Raw genomic sequence first — 6,000 nt, 5'->3', positions numbered from 1 at the left:
GAAGCGGGAAAGTTGACCTTATGTTTATTTGCTCTAATTTTCCCCGCTCGAGTACGTCTGCTCTTCTACCAAATCTAATCGGCGATAAATGTATTTGCATGTGATAAATGAACGTAATTTGATCTATTTGGTCACTTCCCGGGATAAAGAAGACAATCATCTCACTATCACTTAGACTTTCTTGGGTTCTCACAGAAAACGGTGTAGTGAAAGTTGTCTTTCGATGGATTACTATTCCTCATGGAACGTTATATCGTGATACGAACTTATAAGCGCAAACCCCAGTGTTTTATGTTCCATTATAATGCTTATTTCTTAGATAAGATTGTCGCGATGTGCAATACAGAGTTACCAAACTAGAGAGGAATATCGCGATGCGAATAGTTGCCAAAACGCTGATGTTGAGACTGGACAATTCACGTCGATGTCTGCTGTCTGGAACTATATTGCGCCATGAAGTTGAGCCGGTGAGAAAATGAATATGTGAGTGAATAAGCATGAGAAACATGATGATGCAAAAGGCAGGTGAAAGGAAGAGAAATCTCATGGGAAAATCATCTGACAGGAGTAGGAATAAGGAAATGATGTGGAGAGGAGGGACAGGTGGTAAGAGAGAAGAAACAAAGAATAAGGAAATGATAACGACGGGAGAGACTAGCGTAAAGAAAGAGGAAATAAAACAAGACAAATCATTTATAAAAAAGACACCAGAGGAGAAAAATAAAACGAAAGAGAAAGCATTACAGAATGACGAAGATAGGCTCAATAATCTCAACAAAAAGAATTGGAAGAAGAAAAACAATAAGAAACCTAAAGACAAGTCGAAGTCTCACTTCCTGGCAACATCGGACAACACAGGGATCAAATTACTCCACATTCACCGTAATGAGGACAAAGACTCATACGGGAAGACTACAAGTATCCACTCAGCAAACACAGACAGACTGACATTAGCTTACCCCGGACTTGGCAAAACACAGGACAAGTTTTCAAGAGGACCAGGTCCTCCCAGGCCGAGGTTTGATACTTTTCACTCGCTGAGTGACGAAGCTTCTTCATCTCCCAGTTCGAGTTCAACTTCTACGAGGGACATGAATCAAAAGAACATCACAAGAAGCCAGACTTACACCATTCAAGGCGACACGAGTGATTCCTCGTCAGTTTCCTTCAATAACAACGCCAAACAGAAGGGATCATGCATAGATTGTACCTCGAGTTTCTCGTATGTCGACTATAGTAATAACAGCAGAAAGCAGGTCAATCAGAACTGCTCTGTTCCAGCGAATAATATAAAAAAATCAGAGGATTCGAGTACCCTGAATGGCACGTTTGGTACGCGCCCACCAACTCCCAGAACGACATCCGCGTACCAAGGCTCGAGGATCAAGCCTCCAAGAATAATTTACAAGCCTGATGACATCACTTTGCCTCTGCAATCGATAGTTACCACAAATAAAAACTTGAGAAATAGGGATGACAAGCCAGTGTCTAACTGGAATACCGGGTGTGAAGAAACGGAAGATTCGTACTACCGAAGATTGAATGGATCGATGGAACCTAGTGCTAGTAACAATAGTTTTATTATTAACTACAAAACAGTTTCGTCGCCGTCTGTGGAAAATCAGAATAGCAGCCAACTTGAAGTTTTTACAGTAAACAACCCAATCTTTCAAGACGAAGAAACCGTTAAGAGAGGAGAAATTATCCGAACAAATAGCTTCTTGCAAGAGCCAAATAATCAACTTTCCAATAACCATATCAAACAAGTTTCAGCTGAGGTTTACAGACCTAAAGCGGCAGACGAGAGTAGAGGCTTGCTGTCAGAGCTTCTTCAACCTGATAGTATGATTAAAGATCATAAAATAAAGATGAAGGACTTCATCTTCAACCATACGAGCTTCACGATTGAGGAAGAAGATCACAAAGAAGTGGAAGACAGAGACAGAAGAGCCGGAGAAGACGGTGGTAAGGCCCAATCACTTCTATCACAACCGTTGCTATTACAAACACCACCACAACCACTACCAGAACTACAATCGCAACCACTATCATCATCACAAATACTACCACCACCACCACCATCACAACCACCCCCACCACTGCTCTCGTCTCATTCAGTTCCAGAACCACCACCACCTGCTCCACCTCCTCCTCCTCTACTCTGTCAAAGACTTAGACCTGTGCCATCAGACTACTTCTACAGACCCCTAAACGAACATTCTCTTGGCCAGCAAGCGTTGAGGGGCGAAAACCATAATAACGTATCCTGTTCAAGGAGGTCAAACTTTCATCAGACTGTTGGGACTCTAAGTTCTGTTGCTGAAGATCATCCCAGTCAGTTCACACCGGAAAACTCATTTTTCAAAAGCGCAGTTTTTGATGAATTTGAAGACAAACACTTAGGAATAAGTGAAGAAAAGAAAAGAGATGGTGTTCTAACTGAACTACAGCTTACGAAGAGTTTTGAAACCCTAATTATGGAAGGTGATGAAGGCGAAGAAGCCTCGACAAACAACTGGATCTTGCGACAGAGTCCATTCAGTACGATGTCTCCAACTTCTCCACCTCCTCCTCTCCCTAAGAAAGTAAAAAAGAAGGATAAAAGCTTCGGGTATGAGACTTTCTCACGGATGAGAAGCTCTCTGGAAAACTTACTTCAAAACCAAAACTCAAAATCAAAGCAACTCACAAACTCACAAGTCTCCGCTGTGAATATGTGGAAAAACAACCCCACAGATAGATATAAAAACAATTCAAATGATGAAAGCAAAAACAAAAGTTGCAAAATTAAGGCAAAAGACATTAGCCGACCGCTACTTTTAACCAGGATATCGGCGCCTGAACCAGAGAAAAGGTTCACAGATGGCATAACAAACTTGTCTCGGAATCCCGAGGTCTTACCACTGGAGATCCGCGACTCCAGTCCTGCACACAGGTGGGACGCAGCGAACACTTGGAACATAAGAGAATCTTGGTCACGTGACGCCCGTCCGCAAGAGTGCATCAATAACTGTGATCAGCATTCGAAGGATATCAGAATCCCGAATACAAGATCAGCTGAAGAAAACTATATTAGCGCGGCAGCGACAGATTTACAAATCTCTGGGATATCGTTCGAAGACCGTAATGATACACCAGCACACACTGCAGAGTGCGTGAAAAGCAAGACAGAGGTCCAGGATAACACACCGGATTACAAATTTCATAATTCCTTTAAGGACGTAAGAAAAGAAGCCAAATTTCAAAATGAAACTCAGAAAGAGTTGCAATATATTATCGAAACTCCAGCGCAAGTTCCTAAGCTGCAACTAGGCCAGATGAACAACACATATACGTCAGAACTCCTCTGTAAAAATCTCGAGGAAATAAACATCAATGAAAAGAATAATATTCGTAGCAAGGCACAGGAGCACACTGATGACACGAGTATCAGTGCCAAGCTTCCGAAGGGGATCTTGAAAAAAGGTTCAAGAAGAGATCAACGTTCGCCAATTCGCGAGAAAGAGGGAACTGAACGGAAGACTGTTATCACATACTATCTTCCCTCTCCAGTCTCAAATTCCCAGGAATTAGAAGTGGACCCCGGCTACGAATGCGACACTGAACACTCTGTCGGGGAGCTTGACTGCTTGCAGCCTTCACCACTGTCAGAGAGGCTAACAAACTCCTACTCGACACTTCCGCTGACATCCAGGAAACCAATGAAGAGGACGATGGTGAGTATTGGCCAGACAATGTTTTCTTCATGGGATAAGGTCATATTGTACACAGGCGTGTACGGTTTGGGCCTTAAGAGCATCTTTCATGTTTCTCTTTTGCTTCTAACTCCTTGCCATGTAAATTTATCATATACTTTGTAACATCCGTTATAAAATTTTGTATATCTCTTTCTCTCTCTCTCTCTTTCTCTCTCTCTCTCTCTCTCTCTCTCTCTCTCTCTCTCTCTCTCTCTCTCTCTCTCTCTCTCTCTCTCTCTCTCTCTCTCTCTCTCTCTCTCTCTCTCATCTGTCGTATAGGAAACTCTTCCTTCCGTCTTATGAGACGTGTTACATTTTCCTTCCGCCGTTGCCCCGTGTACTGCTCTCCTGCTCTCTGGTCGATATACCAGCATTCAAACGGGTGTCGTCCGAGCCCCAGTGAGGACAGTAATTGAGGAGGAACGACAGCCGCTTCGGATCGTAGAGAAGCTCTGCTCTGTGGGAGTTGTACCCCGTCATGAAAGGAAGAATTTAACCGAACAGTAGTCATCCATCTTCGCTAACGACTTGCATCTGTATATATATATCTTTTTCTCTCATATCACCAAGCGTTGTTGGAAGAAGGAAAGGAACTTATGAGGAGAAAGAGCTAAGCCAGTATGATTATATAGCACATGGAAAGGTTTTGAGGACAGCATATGAGCTGGGATAGGGACATGGAGGTTAGGACCGAAGCCCATCCCTTTTGGCCGTCAGGGATCGAACGCTAATCTGCAAGATGCGAGGCCCTCAATTGTGTCATAATACTTCGTCACTTTGTTCGTTGTTCAATGCTTGTTTGCTATTTTTTTGATCTGCTGAGTAAGTTTTGTTCGACATCCATTTGTACGTAAACATTCGGAAGTCATAAATATATATCATATGAAGGCATGACACCCTTTAGCTCCTCTCGCCGAGAAGTTTCATTTCAGCTTCTAACGACGAGCAGGTGTCATTTCAGGTTCTAACGACGAGCAGGTGTCATTTCAGGTTCTAACGACGAGCAGGTGTCATTTCAGGTTCTAACGACGAGCAGGTGTCATTTCAGGTTCTAACGACGAGCAGGTGTCATTTCAGTGCCGTACGCTGAGCAAGTAACGTCTTCCGCTATGCTGTCTCTTTTCACTGTCCGGAAGAACACGCTAAACGCACAGCTGGAAGCTATTAAGACGAGTTAAGTGACTGGATCCTCCGTGGAGCGCATCACAACTCTATACTCGGTCTCTCATTACTAATTCTCAACTCACAACTCATCTTCTAACGATTCATGCTGAGTCTCACAACTCATTCTCAGTGTTGCACAACTCATTCTCAGTTTCACACAACTCATTCTTAGGGTCTCACAATTTATTCTCAATCTTTCACAATTAATTCACCAATCAGCTCTCTTCCTTGCCTATTTCTACTTCCACCTTTATTCCTTAGTTCATTTTCCTCTTAGATCTTATGTATTCTTATGATTTCTTATAGTTTATTTAACCGCCTCTTACCTCTCTTTTTATCAACTTTAATATAATTTATTAATCAATATATTTATTATGGTAATACTAAATGTGCCGCTGAATAATCATTCACTTAGGGTACAACGAAGATTTCACGTCTTGCAGGGTTGGAGTTCGATCCCCAGTGGTTCAAGTAGTTGGTTACCGTTCCTTAACTCCGGTTTCGTATCCGTGCTCCTTGTTATCGTATCTCTTCCAAATACTGTATCACCATATACGGCCTTAGAGTTCTCTCCTATTTATCACCTTATTTCATGGACAGAACACAATCACAGAGTGACTATAATTGTCGTTGTTTGTTCTTTATCCTCTCGTTTATTCCGCTTCTCTTTGTTATTGCCTATACTGTTTCCATTTCCCTTTAGGGTGTCCTTGCTTTCATTTGTTTTTCTTTCGCTATGTTCGGAGCTTTACTGCTGAGGTGGCTGCCTCTAATGGGGTCATGTTCATTACTGTATAACTGATGGGTAATGATCCAGGTGATTTCTTGTTCAGTGTGTGTGTGTTTGTGTGTGTGTGTGTGTGTGTGTGTGTGTGTGTGTGTGTGTGTGTGTGTGTGTGTGTGTGTGTGTGTGTGTGTGTGTGTGTGTGTGTGTGTTTGTTCATAAATGTAGTCACTGTAAATGTGTTTTGAGAGTTGACTACTAACTTCTTAGCCATGTCTTGCCGGTTTTCTACTATAGTGAGTGACTCTGAGACCTCCCTTTCCTTTCTATGTCTACATTTGATTCTACCTGTTGTTTCAGATTCTGCCTTCTCTT

The sequence above is a fragment of the Procambarus clarkii genome, chromosome 2, assembly GCF_040958095.1.
Source record: "Procambarus clarkii isolate CNS0578487 chromosome 2, FALCON_Pclarkii_2.0, whole genome shotgun sequence".
NCBI lineage: Eukaryota > Metazoa > Arthropoda > Malacostraca > Decapoda > Cambaridae > Procambarus > Procambarus clarkii.
This window is presented reverse-complemented; position numbering follows the sequence as displayed.